The sequence below is a fragment of the Aegilops tauschii genome, chromosome 5 (genome assembly GCF_002575655.3).
Source record: "Aegilops tauschii subsp. strangulata cultivar AL8/78 chromosome 5, Aet v6.0, whole genome shotgun sequence".
NCBI classification, from domain to species: Eukaryota; Viridiplantae; Streptophyta; class Magnoliopsida; order Poales; family Poaceae; genus Aegilops; species Aegilops tauschii.
The window spans coordinates 112,430,286-112,447,691 of NC_053039.3; the positions used below are offsets into that span (position 1 = coordinate 112,430,286).

The 17,406-nt window shown below is 44.3% G+C and overlaps 1 long non-coding RNA gene across 7 annotated transcripts; it reads right to left on the bottom strand.

Moving 5' to 3' along the window:
• Positions 1 to 4,488: 4,488 nt before the first annotated feature.
• Positions 4,489 to 17,112, bottom strand: LOC109750007 (uncharacterized). Of its 7 annotated transcripts, none has more exons than XR_012184243.1 (6): positions 16,800 to 17,097; positions 7,642 to 7,718; positions 7,221 to 7,345; positions 6,954 to 7,059; positions 6,456 to 6,520; positions 5,929 to 6,261 (listed from the first exon to the last, which is right to left on the bottom strand). It is a non-coding gene; the product is annotated as an uncharacterized lncRNA (long non-coding RNA). The 7 variants fall into 7 exon arrangements; XR_012184247.1 differs by having other exon boundaries at positions 5,929 to 6,349; XR_012184244.1 differs by having other exon boundaries at positions 7,221 to 7,351; positions 16,800 to 17,094.
• Positions 17,113 to 17,406: the final 294 nt, after the last annotated feature.

The window sequence follows — 17,406 nt, forward strand, 5'->3', positions numbered from 1 at the left end:
TTTTTTGCAAAATTGAAACGTTATATATAGACCCACTAAAACAGGGACTGCGGGTTAATTTCTTATAAACCGAGGGACTTTTTGCAAAATCGCTAGCAACGATGGACTACCAGAAACCCAACTTTCTTTATTATTATACTAGCACAAATGCCCGTGCGTTGCAACGGAAGGAAAAAACAACAAATTTTTAACCCAATGTCTCAAGACCCCCCTCCTCCCACAACCCACCGCCAGACATGATGACATCAACAAACTCTTTGAAATCCTCCACGCTGCCATGAAAAGATGTGTTGCACAAAAAACATAAACGTGAAAGGATGTCGTAAGTGTATTGAAGGTGTATGCAATTTAAATCACAGAAGTATCCACCCCATTGCGAGTATCTCTTCACGCCTTTGTTGGGGTTGCTTAGTGAAGCCCTATAAATATCGCATTATACCGAAAATAGTGAAGTTCATTTTAATACAATGTCTTTGCCTCACTACGGAGGTAACACAAATTTCCATGAACTAGTGTTGGCTAGGTTTAGGGACTGTATAGTGTAGCGCTATTCATATCCAATGATATTATGAGCATTGTGCCAAGATCCTCCATCCTTAGCTAATATAAGATAGAAAACTGTGGAGTTTGTGTCGCACACATCGGGTACTCCGAGTCAGACTCCTTGTGCTTTGGCGACGGGTAGAAAACACACACAAAACATGCAAAAGTTGTCATGTTTTCTAGCTTTTCGCAAGTTCATGTTTCTTGTGTGAGGTGTGTAGATGATCTAAAAATTACGGCTCCTATGACATGAAGATGTAGAAAAAGCTTGATTCAAGTATCATGGAAACGTTTGTAAACTTGGAGCTCCTGTTTGCAATAGGAGAAAAAAACAATGTACGCCCTTAAACAATAAACCTTAGATCCACATTTTTTATTTTAACATGACATCCCATTTGAGTTGTTGCTTATCCTCCTTTTGATCCTTGCCATTGATGGCTACTCTGTTCACTTGTCAGTCTCAAGATGATGAACTTGACCACCACCGTACACGTCATTGAATCGCGCTAGCGCAAGAAAATATTTAAAACTTGAAAAACAATCTCATCGAGCTGAAAGCGAGGCCCACCCTCAGCAGCTATCTTAATATGTACATGGAAGTGGCATCGACGAGGGAGCGACCATGGCACAGCGGATGGCTGCGCCCTTCTTGTCCAGCATGGCAAGGGAGCGGACGGCATCTAATCCTCCACATAAATGGATGACACGCAGGCGAGGTGGTAGCGTGGGGAGGAGGCGCGCCGTGGTATGGCGCTCTGGGAAGGAAGCACGGCAAGATGGCGCCTCTGTTCCTCTGCTTCGTCTGCGTAGGTCTCGCTTGTTTTTGTTTCGATTGAACCAGGAGTCCAGGTCGCTAGGTAAAAACAACTTAGGGCAAAATCATCCAACAAAATATGATGTGTGGGCTTGACATGAAAAGTGAGAAAAACTCAGTTTGTGATATTCTATCCAGTTATCATCAAAGTGTATTACTGAATCAAATAAAAAAGAAAGATGTGGTGTTAGAGCAATGTCCCAGGAAATATGGGGCAATTTGCCAAATTGCTCGCAAATGGGAGACCACAATACCGTCCATGGCCTTGATGACAGCAAAGTCATGTCCTCAGCCGATATGCTAATCAACCATAAAAATATTGATATGTACGCTAGTAACATATAAATGATTATTTAGAAAGGAAAACCTGATCTTCCCACATGTACATGATTCTATCAACTACTTACCTTGTGAGTGAATATATCATTAGCTCCATCTGCCCATATTACAAATTTTGATCACAGATCAGAATACACAGCTAAAAGTATTGGACATAGGCTCCGAATGTCAGGTACACCATAAATTATGATACATGGGCATTCGATCATATGTTGCCATTGTAACTGAAGCTCACATTGATCAGTACTCCTATGCCAACAACATGGAAAACACCACTCTACATCAAAGCACACTGCACGATTAGTACATTGTGCAGATATGTGTAGTTTCTCTACGTAACCTGAAGGTATGAGAACCAACACTCATTGGTCGACTGCACAGCTGCCACATCATGCACCGACACCCTCTGTCACTCACCGTTTCATCTCCTGGTCCTCGGCCTTGATGATGTCTTCAGCCTACTGCAACTTCTCCATCAACCAGAGCAAAAGAGCACGTGCGTTGCAACAGGGCCATAGGAAGTGTCCTTTAGGTGACACCCAACAAATCCTCGACAACTATCAACATAAATATAAGGATACTCCACTACCGAACATCGGCTGGCTGTTCCAGTTTCTGGACAAGCAGATAGTGTAACATGCGCTGCACTACATATTTCAGTTAGAAGTATAGCACAACGAATATCATAAGTGATCCAAGTTGTTCACTTGCTGAAGTGAAAAGAGCCATAAAATTTTATCCTTTAAACATACAAAATAGTGTCAAATACAGAACCTGCAAAAGATTAACACTCACCTACTATTTTCAGTAAAAGAAAAACGTCTGCAAGATAAGTGTAGTGCTGTAGTAACCTTCCATGTAGATACGTCAACTTGCTCATGCAAGGACATATATCAACCCTGACTCGAGGATACAACCAATTTACAAGACCATAAATCAAGTCCTTTTATTTGTTTGCTGTAGGTGGAAGAGCCTGGGGTTCTATCAGTGACAAGATGGGGTTTCTGTCAATGACAAGATGAATGGTGGAGATGCCGGCCAGCAACACTGCAGTCAAATCCATGCTTTAAGCAATTCCTGTGTCTCAATGTAAACTATGAAAAATTAAAGGGAACACTTGAATGGAAGTACGTAGCACCCATCTCTTCTAAAAAATAAATGTTTCACCTATATTTCGTTCATTTGCTCAATCACATGCCATTTGATTCAAGCCGCACACGGTAACCATAGTTGGCGACTGGTGCTAAACCATAAAATGAAAGAGATGACACAAGCATAAATGATATTCACCTAATTCTGAGCAATTTTCTCAAATCAGAAATGAATGTCATAAACGCGGTAAGAACGGATCTCTATGAACATCATTTTGGTTTCTACATAATGCATTGTATATTATATCAGGGATTCAGGAAATAACCATAAATAATAAAGCTTTGTAGCAAATTACTCTCCGTCCAACCATCCCTCCAGTACGCTTGCTCCCTTGCAGGCATTGATACAAGCACATGGGGATTGAATCAATCAGGCTAGTCCGTGAACCGGTTCAGCACTTGTTGTCCGTTCAATGTATTTCTGTGTCCAAAATTCAGCATCAGACATAACGGATATGTGTTGCGGGTACAAAGGAAATTCAGAAAGAGTACCGGGCTTTGGCTGAGCTGCTGCTTGGTGCTTGCCGTCAAGTTGGTGCTCGAGTTTGAGAGTAAGAGGGGAGGACAGGGAGGAGGCAGGAAAGTACGGGCATGACGGTCACACCGAACGGCTTGGCCTCCAGGTAGTCATCGTGCTCCTCAAAGGCAATGCACAGGTGCCACACGAGAGTGTCCATGGACTCCCACATCTTCAGAGGGTATTGTCATAGTGCCGGCGGCGAGGGGCATTCCGCCCGCAAGCACCATGGTCTTGTCGAACTGGTCCATGGCCGCTGCCCATGGCGTCCAGGCGGTTGACCGCAGGGCTGTAGCAGATGGCGCTGGAGATGTGCAGCCACGGTGCTGCACAGGCGAGGTGGGGAGACACGGGATGAGGCACAGGGGACGGCGGCCGGGAGCTGCGCAAGAGGCCGGTCGCGGCGCCGGTCGGGCGTCGATCCCACGGCTCGACAAATGGTGGCCATGGCTCCGGAGCGCGTGTGCGCAGTGCAATAGGGGCGGCGCAGAACGAGGAGACTGAGGAGGAGGCCCGGCGCTCGCGCCACGGACGACCGGTGACGGACCGGATCTGGGCGAGCTCGGGCGGTCACGAATGAACAAGAGGCGGAGAGAGAAGAAAATAATGGAGAGGAAAGAGGAGGCAGATGGGCTGAGAGGAGATCGCCGGCGTGGCCCTCGTCGTCGGCGGCCGGCAGGTGCTCTCCGGTGGGGCGCGCGGAAACAGGTGACGAGCATCTCACGCGCATGGCGGCGCAGAGGGGACCTAGCGAAACGTCTTTTTTACTCGTGCCCGAATGGCTTGTGTGGGGCGGACGAGCTATGGGCCACCGAGCAGACTCGCCTGGCTCCAGCCCAACATCGACTACGCTCCGAAACAATTGTCAGCGAACGAAACCGTTTTAGTACCACCTCGTTATATGTTTTAAATTTATTAAACTGAAAGCGCAAAATCACGGGAAGAAGCGTATTGTGACGGTGAACCCACGGAGTCAATCCGTGCTTTATTATTAAAAAATTAATTAATAGCAAAAGGGCCCGTGCGTTGCACCGGGAGAACGAAATCACATGCCCCTGACCCAATAAGAATCAATCTTAGGAATAGCCACCCACAATTGATACACCTACCATAGCTTCTGATCATGGCGTTTTAAACATAGCGGTACACTTAATTCAGAAGCCGCAACAACTACCAAGAAGGCAACCAGCTCGTATGAGGTTTTACATTGTGTTACAGGTGGCAAATTGTCTAAAAGGTTGCCACATCACCATTGTCCACTGATGCCAAATGAAAAAGTTATTACACCGGCTTCACATCATATGGCACCGCCCAGTCTGAAAGAAGGAACCCAGGTTTAGATAAAATGCTATATAAAATCATCACTGAAGCATCTCGAGCGAGTTCTTCGTCCGTCGAAAATTTCCTTTGTTCTCCACATCAATTCTTTCTATGGCTGAAACCACCACCCCATCATATTTTTATGTTCAGTTGAGCACACATAGTTTAGTAGTACAACATAGAGAAAAGCACAAATGTATTTAGAACTGAAAGTGAATATAAGAAGCATGACCATATTGTTGGAGATTATTAATCCAAGTCCTATAGAAAATAGAAGTGTTGAAGCAGTCTGTACACAAAGTTGCAAACCCATCCGGATGAAGTAGTCTATAAGTAGTTACGGATTGTAACGAGCTGACGTTAAAACTGAAACCAGAGCAGACACACAATTTCTCTCTCAAAAGAAAAAAAAATATCATTATTATAGCCGACTACATGAATTTATAAAAACAGAAGTGAAAAGAAAATCAAGTTACAGATGAATAAATTACAACTATAGATTTAACAGTACCTGCACTGTGTTAAGGTCAAATTGATTCAATTGATACTAACATTCAGCATTTCTTTTGAAAATGTCTAATGCTTATAGCCCGAAAGCTGAAAAATTCTTTGCATATTGTTTTTTTTGGAGCTTATACATGTATGGGTGGGTGCATCAGTTCGGGTTTAACTAAGTAAACATCTTAATGTTGAAACTTTTGGTGAAATCGTATCACAAAGAGGAATACTTATGCAAATTTCATCAGTGTAAAGTGCCTTATTGCTGGCCTTTCCGCTATGATTGCAAGAATCAATTTGCCACCAAAAAGAAACCCCCAGAGACATATGTATTTAGACGATGCTAATGTGCACTGTACAATGGTAGAATAAAAATCATCTCAAAATTAGGTTCAACAATACATTAATTAGGTTTTTTTAGGAGAAATTACCTACTCACGTCCATGTTCACAGTAGTGGAAAAAAGGAATATAATTTCTACTAAAGCAAACTACTATGCTTCCTGCACTAACCTTGGGCATTGCTCGAATGTTTTAGAGTCTGCTTGTGTCATTCTTAGTTGCAAAATGCAACCAAAAGTGTAGTATTTAGAAGCAACGGGCGTAACTTGCAACAAAATAACTATTTGTATAGTAAATGGCCTAGTTCAATAATCAGGTAGAAACTGTTCAGGCAGGTTGTCCTTGAAGTTCTCCATGTCGTGAGCATAACTTCATTGGCTGAAAAAACTGATGATACACTTAAAATTAACAACCAACACTATGCTAGTATAAAAAAACAGTAAGTCTAATGTTTCTTCCAACGAAGGATCACCCCCATTGCTATACCAAACTGAGGCTCTTTCCCTTTGTTATACAGAATAACAAAAAGGGCTATACGCCCCGCTTTATAAATAAAGCATCACACCACACAATCTTCCAAGGATGCTATACAGAATAGAGCACTACCTTACAAACAATTTCAGAGGACACTGACCAACAAATATTGCAGTTAAAATTTTCAAGTTGTGATCTCTGGCGCTCCCCGGCTTGGTTGTGATGGTCGTGGAGCACAGCCAGATCCTAGTCCTCCTGTGGACGCTGACGCGCAGATCCGACCATAGGCGAAAGAGGCCATCGACCAAGAGAAACAAATCGATAGTGGCCTAGACCATGCGAGCCCAGCGTCCTGGATCCGAGGAGCTATGGCCATAGTGGCGACATGGAGATCATGGTCGATGCCCGACAGAGGAACACAGCTAGCAAAGAAGGATAAATAGGAACATATTTCTCACCTTGGAGGTGTTGCTGCTGCTGCACTGAATTGTTTGAACTTTGCTATCTGTACCTCCTTGGAAACCTGAAATATGCAGATGTTAGAAAGCTTATAATTTGTATATGATGATTTTAAGAGAAGGGGAAAAGAGTATCAAGAATAGATTCGCACTTTTGGCTGTTAGCCATTACAGGCTTGAATATATCTATTTCTGTATGTGCAAACTATCATAAATCAATAATAGTATTATCGTTTAGCTATTCCATGGAACAATTTCTCTGAACATTCTTGCTTCAAAGTTGTCAGAAGTTCTAGCTATGACAAAGACATGTACTAAAAGTTCTCAAAAATAACAAAAAATAAAAAGGCATATCAAGACAGGAAGATGTTTGTTTGACCAAATAGTTACCACTCTCTGAACCATATCGCCAAAAATGAGCAGGAACATGGTTGTGAACTCATCCCCAGTGATCTCTCTTTAAACCAAAACTCCCTGACATATGGTGCTCCCACTCACCTTCCTGCCTAGAACCCCGCGAGAGGTGGGGAATAGCAGGGGCTTGCGAGGGAACCACTCCAAATCGGCCTTGTACACCTTGAACGCGGAGCATCCATGGTTGCTCCTGTAAACGAAGTACGGCGGTGAGATGAGAAGAGCTCAGAGAGAGAGAGAGAGAGAGGGGGAGAGGGAGAGGGAGAGAGAGAGAGAGAGGGAGAGGGAGAGGGAGAGAGAGAGGGAGAGAGAGAGAGAGAGCACGGGGGCAAGGGGAGAGACACAGGAGACCTGGGCAGCTCTCTTTTAGCAAACATGGAGAATAAAGGCATTAGCCTGTGTATTTCCATTGTCAGTCTGCTCCACGCCTCCACATTGGTCAGCTCTTGTACTCTATATGGACTACTACCATATTTCTGAAACTTAAGAGTGCACAGATTAGGCCCTTCACGGCTCCCACTTAAACTGAACATCTTTACATCATGAAGCATCATTCTTGAACAGTAAGAAGTTCCAATTGGATCAAACTAACAACACATAAATACAAATCACATAATTACTAAATATCATAAATCCAGACCAGATTGTCAAGCAATAGTACAATAGCAAAAGTACACGCTGCGAATTACAACAGCAAGGGAGCATGCTACTTCCAGGATATTCATGATCTGATTATACAAAATCTAGTACTCATGTTTATAGGATGGGGTACCTCTTAGATGGAGGACTCGCGGATGGCGTTCAAATCCTACTTTCCTTTTTTTCTGAAAAAATAGTATCTTCTCTGATCTAGAGAGAAGAGATAACAAATAGTTGATGGGGAACGTAGTAATTTCAAAAAATTTCCTACGCACACACAAGATCATGGTGATGCATAGCAACGAGAGGGGAGAGTGTTGTCCACGTACCCTCGTAGACCGACAGCGGAAGCGTTATCACAACGCGGTTGATGTAGTCAAACGTCTTCACGATCCGACCGATCAAGTACCGAACGCACGGCACCTCCGAAGTTCTACATACGTTCAGCTCGATGACGTCCCTCGAACTCCGATCCAGCCGAGTGTTGAGGGAGAGTTTCGTCAGCACGACGGCGTGGTGACGATGATGATGTTCCACCGACGCAGGGCTTCGCCTAAGCTTCGCGACGGTATTATCGAGGTGTAATCTGGTGGAGGGGGGCACCGCACACGGCTAAAATATCGTATATCAAGTGTGTTCTTAGGTGCCCCCCTGCCCCCGTATATAAAGGAGCAAGGGGGAGGCCGGCTGCCTATGGGGCGCGCCAAGGAGAGGGGGGGAGTCCTCCTCCTAGTAGGAGTAGGACTCCCCTTTCCTAGTCCTACTAGGAAAAGAAGGGGGGAAGGAAAGAGAGGGAGAGGGAGAGGGAAAGGGGGCTGCGCCCCCCTCTCCTAGTCCAACTAGGACTCCTCTGGGAGGGGGCGCACCACCTCCTGGCTGCTGCCCTCTCTCTCCCCTCAAGGCCCACTAAGGCCCAATACTTCCCCGGGGGGGGGGGTTCCGGTAACCCTCCGGCACTCCGGTTTAATCCGAAACTTCTCCGGAACACTTCCGGTGTCCGAATATAGTCGTCCAATATATCAATCTTTACGTCTCGACCATTTCGAGACTCCTCGTCATGTCCGTGATCACATCCGGGACTCCGAACAACCTTCGGTACATCAAATCATATAAACTCATAATAAAACTGTCATCGTAACTTTAAGCGTGCGGACCCTTTGGGTTCGAGAACTATGTAGACATGACCGAGACACCTCTCCGGTCAATAACCAATAGCGGGACCTGGATGCCCATATTGGCTCCTACATATTCTACGAAGATCTTTATCGGTCAGACCGCATAACAACATACGTTGTTCCCTTTGTCATCGGTATGTTACTTGCCCGAGATTCGATCGTCGGTATCTCGATACCTAGTTCAATCTCGTTACCGGCAAGTCTCTTTACTCGTTCCGTAATACATCATCCCGCAACTAACTCATTAGTCACAATGCTTGCAAGGCTTATAGTGAAGTGCATTATCGAGTGGGCCCTGAGATACCTCTCCGACAATCGGAGTGACAAATCCTAATCTCGAAATACGCCAACCCAACAAGTACCTTTGGAGACACCTGTAGAGCACCTTTATAATCACCCAGTTACGTTGTGACGTTTGGTAGCACACAAAGTGTTCCTCCGGTAAACGGGAGTTGCATAATCTCATAGTCATAGGAACATGTATAAGTCATGAAGAAAGCAATAGCAACATACTAAACGATCGGGTGCTAAGCTAATGTAATGGGTCATGTCAATCACGTCATTCTCCTAATGAGGTGATCCCGTTAATCAAATGACAACTCATGTCTATGGCTAGGAAACATAACCATCTTTGATTAACGAACTAGTCAAGTAGAGGCATACTAGTGACACTTTGTTTGTCTATGTATTCACACATGTATTATGTTTCCGGTTAATACAATTCTAGCATGAATAATAAACATTTATCATGATATAAGGAAATATATAATACTTTATTATTGCCTCTAGGGCATATTTCCTTCAGTCTCCCACTTGCACTAGAGTCAATAATCTAGATTACATAGTAATGATTCTTACACCCATGGAGTCTTGGTGCTGATCATGTTTTGCTCGTGGAAGAGGCTTAGTCAACGGATCTGCTACATTCAGATCCGTATGTATCTTGCAAATTTCTATGTCTCCCACCTGGACTAAATCCCGGATGGAATTGAAGCGTCTTCTGATGTGCTTGGTTCTCTTGTGAAATCTGGATTCCTTTGCTAAGGCAATTGCACCAGTATTATCACAAAAGATTTTCATTGATCCCGACGTACTAGGTATGACACCTAGATCGGTTATGAACTCCTTCATCCAGACTCCTTCATTCGCTGCTTCCGAAGCAGCTATGTATTCCGCTTCACACGTAGATCCCGCCACGACACTTTGCTTGGAACTGCACCAACTGACAGCTCCACCGTTCAACGTAAATACGTATCCGGTTTGCGATTTCGAATCGTCCGGATCAGTGTCAAAGCTTGCATCAACGTAACCATTTACGATGAGCTCTTTGTCACCTCCATATACGAGAAACATATCCTTAGTCCTTTTCAGGTATTTCAGGATGTTCTTGACCGCTGTCCAGTGATCCACTCCTGGATTACTTTGGTACCTCCCTGCTAAACTTATAGCCAGGGACACATCAGGTCTGGTACACAGCATTGCATACATGATAGAGCCTATGGCTGAAGCATAGGGAACATCTTTCATCTTCTCTCTATCTTCTGCAGTGGTCGGGCATTGAGTCTTACTCAATCTCACACCTTGTAGTACAGGCAAGAACCCTTTCTTTGCTTGATCCATTTTGAACTTCTTCAAAACTTTGTCAAGGTATGTGCTTTGTGAAAGTCCAATTAAGCGCCTTGATCTATCTCTATAGATCTTAATGCCTAATATATATGCAGCTTCACCGAGGTCTTTCATTGAAAAACTTTTATTCAAGTATCCCTTTATGCTATCCAGAAATTCAATATCATTTTCAATCAGTAATATGTCATCCACATATAATATCAGAAATGCTATCGAGCTCCCACTCACTTTCTTGTAAATACAGGCTTCTCCAAAAGTCTGTATAAAACCAAATGCTTTGATCACACTATCAAAGCGTTTATTCCAACTCCGAGAGGCTTGCACCAGTCCATAAATGGATCGCTGGAGCTTGCACACTTTGTTAGCTCCCTTTGGATCGACAAAACCTTCCGGTTGCATCATATACAACTCTTCTTCCAGAAATCCATTCAGGAACGCAGTTTTGACATCCATTTGCCAAATTTCATAATCATAAAATGCGGCAATTGCTAACATGATTCGGACAGACTTAAGCATCGCTACGGGTGAGAAGGTCTCATCGTAGTCAATTCCTTGAACTTGTCGAAAACCTTTCGCAACAAGTCGAGCTTTATAGATAGTAACATTACCATCAGCGTCAGTCTTCTTCTTGAAGATCCATTTATTTTCAATGGCTTGCCGACCATCGGGCAAGTCAACCAAAGTCCATACTTTGTTCTCATACATGGATCCTATCTCGGATTTCATGGCTTCAAGCCATGTTGCGGAATCTGGGCTCACCATCGCTTCTTCATAGTTCGTAGGTTCGCCATGGTCTAATAACATGACCTCCAGAACAGGATTACCGTACCAATCTGGTGCGGATCTTGATCTAGTTGACCTACGAAGTTCAGTAATAACTTGATCTGAAGTTTCATGATCATTATCATTAACTTCCTCACTATTTGGTGTAGGTGTCGCAGAAACTGATCTCTGCGATGATCTACTTTCCAATAAGGGAGTAGGTACAGTTACCTCATCAAGTTCTACTTTCCTCCCACTCACATCTTTCGAGAGAAACTCCTTCTCTAGAAAGGATCCATTTCTAGCAACAAATATCTTGCCTTCGGATCTGTGATAGAAGGTGTACCCAACGGTCTCCTTTGGGTATCCTATGAAGACACATTTCTCCGATTTAGGTTCGAGCTTATCAGGTTGAAGTTTCTTCACATAAGCATCGCAACCCCAAACTTTAAGATACGACAACTTTGGTTTCTTGCCAAACCATAGTTCAAAAGGCATCGTCTCAACGGATTTCGATGGTGTCCTATTTAGAGTGAATGCAGCTGTCTCTAAAGCATAACCCCAAAATGATAGCGGTAAATTAGTAAGAGACATCATAGTTCGCACCATATCTAATAAAGTACGATTACGACGTTCAGACACACCATTACGCTGTGGTGTTCCCGGTGGCGTGAGTTGCGAAACTATTCCGCATTGTTTCAAATGTAGACCAAACTCGTAACTCAAATATTCCCCTCCACGATCAGATCGTAGGAATTTTATTTTCTTGTTACGATGATTTTCAACTTCACTCTGAAATTCTTTGAACTTTTCAAATGTTTCAGACTTATGTTTCATTAAGTAGATATACCCATATCTGCTCAAATCATCTGTGAAGGTGAGAAAATAACGATATCCGCCACGAGCTTCAATATTCATCGGGCCACATACATCTGTATGTATGATTTCCAACAAATCTGTTGCTCTCTCCATAGTTCCGGAGAACGGTGTTTTTGTCATCTTGCCCATAAGGCACGGTTCGCAAGTACCAAGTGATTCAAAATCAAGTGATTCCAAAATTCCATCAGTATGGAGTTTCTTCATGCGCTTTACACCGATATGACCCAAACGGCAATGCCACAAATAAGTTGCACTGTCATTATTAACTCTGCATCTTTTGGCTTCAACATTATGAATATGTGTATCACTACTATCGAGATTCATTAAAAATAGACCACTCTTCAAGGGTGCATGACCATAAAAGATATTATTCATATAAATAGAACAACCATTATTCTCTGATTTAAATGAATAACCGTCTCGCATTAAACAAGATCCAGATATAATGTTCATGCTCAACGCTGGCACCAAATAACAATTATTTAGGTCTAAAACTAATCCCGAAGGTAGATGTAGAGGTAGCGTGCCGACGGCGATCACATCGACTTTGGAACCATTTCCCACGCGCATCGTCACCTCGTCCTTAGCCAAACTTCGCTTAATCCGTAGCCCCTGTTTCGAGTTGCAAATATTAGCAACAGAACCAGTATCAAATACCCAGGTGCTACTGCGAGTATTAGTAAGGTACACATCAATAACATGTATATCACATATACCTTTGTTAACCTTGCCATCCTTCTTATCCGCCAAATACTTGGGGCAGTTCCGCTTCCAGTGACCAGTCTGCTTACAGTAGAAGCACTCAGTTTCAGGCTTAGGTCCAGACTTGGATTTCTTCTCCTGAACAGCAACTTGCTTGCTATTCTTCTTGAAGTTCCCTTTCTTCTTCCCTTTGCCCTTTTTCTTGAAACTAGTGGTTTTACTGACCATCAACACTTGATGCTCCTTTTTGATTTCTACCTCCGCTGCCTTTAGCATTGCGAAGAGCTCGGGAATCGTCTTATTCATCCCTTGCATGTTATAGTTCATCACGAAGCTCTTGTAGCTTGGTGGCAGTGATTGAAGAATTCTGTCAATGCGAAGAGCTCGGGAATCGTCTTATTCATCCCTTGCATGTTATAGTTCATCACGAAGCTCTTGTAGCTTGGTGGCAGTGATTGAAGAATTCTGTCAATGACGCAATCATCCGGAAATTGAACTCCCAGTTGAATTAAGTGATTATTATACCCAGACATTCTGAGTATATGCTCACTGACAGAACTATTCTCTTCCATCTTGCAGCTATATAACTTATTGGAGACTTCATATCTCTCAATCCGGGCATTTGCTTGAAATATTAACTTCAACTCCTGGAACATCTCATATGCTCCATGACGTTCAAAACGTCGTTGAAGTCCCGGTTCTAAGCCGTAAAGCATGGCACACTGAACTATTGAGTAGTCATCAGCTTTGCTTTGCCAGACGTTCATAACTTCTGGCGTAGCTCTTGCAGGAGGCCTGGCACCTAGCGGTGCTTCCAGGATGTAATTCTTCTGTGCAGCAATGAGGATAATCCTCAAGTTACGGACCCAGTCCGTGTAATTGCTACCATCATCTTTCAACTTAGCTTTCTCAAGGAACGCATTAAAATTCAACGGCACAACAGCACGGGCCATATATCTACAATTAACATAGACAAGCAAGATACTATCAGGTACTAAGTTCATGATAAATTTAAGTTCAATTAATCATATTACTTAAGAACTCCCACTTAGATAGACATCTCTCTAATCATCTAAGTGATTACGTGATCCAAAGCAACTAAACCATGTCCGATTAACACGTGAGATGGAGTAGTTTCAATGGTGAACATCACTATGTTGATCATATCTACTATATGATTCACGCTCGACCTTTCGGTCTCTGTGTTCCGAGGCCATATCTGTACATATGCTAGGCTCGTCAAGTTTAACCTGAGTATTCCGCGTGTGCAACTGTTTTGCACCCGTTGTATTTGAACGTAGAGCCTATCACACCCGATTAACACGTGGTGTCTCAGCACGAAGAACTTTTGCAACGGTGCATACTCAGGGAGAACACTTTTATCTTGAAATTTTAGTGAGAGATCATCTTATAATGCTACCGTCAATCAAAGCAAGATAAGATGCATAAAGGATTAACATCACATGCAATCAATATAAGTGATATGATATGGCCATCATCATCTTGCGCTTGTGATCTCCATCTCCAAAGCACCGTGCTTGTGATCTCCATCTCCGAAGCACCATCATGATCACCATCGTCACCGGCTCGACACCTTGATCTCCATCGTAGTATCGTTGTCGTCTCGCCAACTTATTGCTTTTACGACTATCGCTACCGTTTAGTGATAAAGTAAAACTATTACATGGCGATTGCATCTCATACAATAAAGCGACAACCATATGGCTCCTGCCAGTTGCCGATAACTCGGTTACAAAACATGATCATCTCATACAACACATTATATCACATCATGTCTTGACCATATCACATCACAACATGCCCTGCAAAAACAAGTTAGACGATCTCTACTTTGTTGTTGCATATTTTACGTGGCTGCTACGGGCTTAGCAAGAACCGTTCTTACCTACGCATCAAAACCACAACGATAGTTTGTCAAGTTGGTGCTGTTTTAACCTTCGCAAGGACCGGGCGTAGCCACACTCGGTTCAACTAAAGTGAGAGAGACAGACACCCTCCAGTCACCTTTAAGCAACGAGTGCTCCGAACGGTGAAACCAGTCTCGCGTAAGCGTACGCGTAATGTCGGTCCGGGCCGCTTCATCTCACAATACCGCTGAACCAAAGTATGACATGCTGGTAAGCAGTATGACTTATATCGCCCACAACTCACTTGTGTTCTACTCGTGCATAGCATCAACGCATAAAACCAGGCTCGGATGCCACCGATGGGGAACGTAGTAATTTCAAAAAATTTCCTACGCACACGCAAGATCATGGTGATGCATAGCAACGAGAGGGGAGAGTGTTGTCCACGTACCCTCATAGACCGACAGCGGAAGCGTTATCACAACGCGGTTGATGTAGTCGAACGTCTTCACGATCCGACCGATCAAGTACCGAACGCACGGCACCTCCGAAGTTCTACACACGTTCAGCTCGATGACGTCCCTCGAACTCCGATCCAGCCGAGTGTTGAGGGAGAGTTTCGTCAGCACGACGGCGTGGTGACGATGATGATGTTCCACCGACGCAGGGCTTCGCCTAAGCTTCGCGACGGTATTATCGAGGTGTAATCTGGTGGAGGGGGGCACCGCACACGGCTAAAATATCGTATATCAAGTGTGTTCTTAGGTGCCCCCCTGCCCCCGTATATAAAGGAGCAAGGGGGAGGCCGGCTGCCTATGGGGCGCGCCAAGGAGAGGGGGGGAGTCCTCCTCCTAGTAGGAGTAGGACTCCCCTTTCCTAGTCCTACTAGGAAAAGAAGGGGGGAAGGAAAGAGAGGGAGAGGGAGAGGGAAAGGGGGCTGCGCCCCCCTCTCCTAGTCCAACTAGGACTCCTCTGGGAGGGGGCGCACCACCTCCTGGCTGCTGCCCTCTCTCTCCCCTCAAGGCCCACTAAGGCCCAATACTTCCCCGGGGGGGGGGGGGGGGGTTCCGGTAACCCTCCGGCACTCCGGTTTAATCCGAAACTTCTCCGGAACACTTCCGGTGTCCGAATATAGTCGTCCAATATATCAATCTTTACGTCTCGACCATTTCGAGACTCCTCGTCATGTCCGTGATCACATCCGGGACTCCGAACAACCTTCGGTACATCAAATCATATAAACTCATAATAAAACTGTCATCGTAACTTTAAGCGTGCGGACCCTTTGGGTTCGAGAACTATGTAGACATGACCGAGACACCTCTCCGGTCAATAACCAATAGCGGGACCTGGATGCCCATATTGGCTCCTACATATTCTACGAAGATCTTTATCGGTCAGACCGCATAACAACATACGTTGTTCCCTTTGTCATCGGTATGTTACTTGCCCGAGATTCGATCGTCGGTATCTCGATACCTAGTTCAATCTCGTTACCGGCAAGTCTCTTTACTCGTTCCGTAATACATCATCCCGCAACTAACTCATTAGTCACAATGCTTGCAAGGCTTATAGTGAAGTGCATTACCGAGTGGGCCCTGAGATACCTCTCCGACAATCGGAGTGACAAATCCTAATCTCGAAATACGCCAACCCAACAAGTACCTTTGGAGACACCTGTAGAGCACCTTTATAATCACCCAGTTACGTTGTGACGTTTGGTAGCACACAAAGTGTTCCTCCGGTAAACGGGAGTTGCATAATCTCATAGTCATAGGAACATGTATAAGTCATGAAGAAAGCAATAGCAACATACTAAACGATCGGGTGCTAAGCTAATGTAATGGGTCATGTCAATCACGTCATTCTCCTAATGAGGTGATCCCGTTAATCAAATGACAACTCATGTCTATGGCTAGGAAACATAACCATCTTTGATTAACGAACTAGTCAAGTAGAGGCATACTAGTGACACTTTGTTTGTCTATATATTCACACATGTATTATGTTTCCGGTTAATACAATTCTAGCATGAATAATAAACATTTATCATGATATAAGGAAATATATAATACTTTATTATTGCCTCTAGGGCATATTTCCTTCAATAGTCAGTTCAATCTGCAAGAATTTAGAACATACAAATCATCTTCTATCTATTGTATAGGGAAGTGCTAAGCAGCAGCAAAACTTCCATCAGCACACACGCAACACATAGACACACGCACGCAGCGGCAGGCAAACGCACACAGGCTAAGCACACAGCAACACGCACTCACATCACGCGGTCACCTCGGGCGTCCGGGCAGAGTAGGTCATGGACGAGGAGGTGAGGGTGGACGCGGCTGGAGCCGATCCGCCGGCCCGCCGGCTGCCGGCATGTACACCGTTCGTCGGAGTTCCCATGGGTCGAGGCAGCGACTTATAGAGAGAAAACCCTCGCCCGAGAGCGGATCCTGCCGATCTCATCCGGATTCCGCGACCGTGGAGCGAGGAGGGGCACCGTAGAGCGGAGGGATATGGGGTCGCGGCGGGGAAGGAAACCCCCGCTTTCCCGTGCGGGGCAGCAATTCCAACGACCGATGAGTCTGGGCTGCTGCTTATGGAAACGTCAGGCCCATCCCAATAACGTAAGACAGAACGACCGCGGAACAATAGTACCACCTCGGATGTAGAAAATAATATAGGTGAAAAAACTGAAAGGGTAAATTCACGAGAAGAAGCGTATTGTGACGGTGAACCCGACAAAGTCAATCCGTGTTTTATTATTAAAAAAAGAAAGATAAATATATATATTAGGTAAAGATAAGAAAAAACATAATTTACCAATTTGGTCTGCTCTCCAATTTATTTGAGTAGTGCCTCTGATCTTCCATTTCTTTTTGA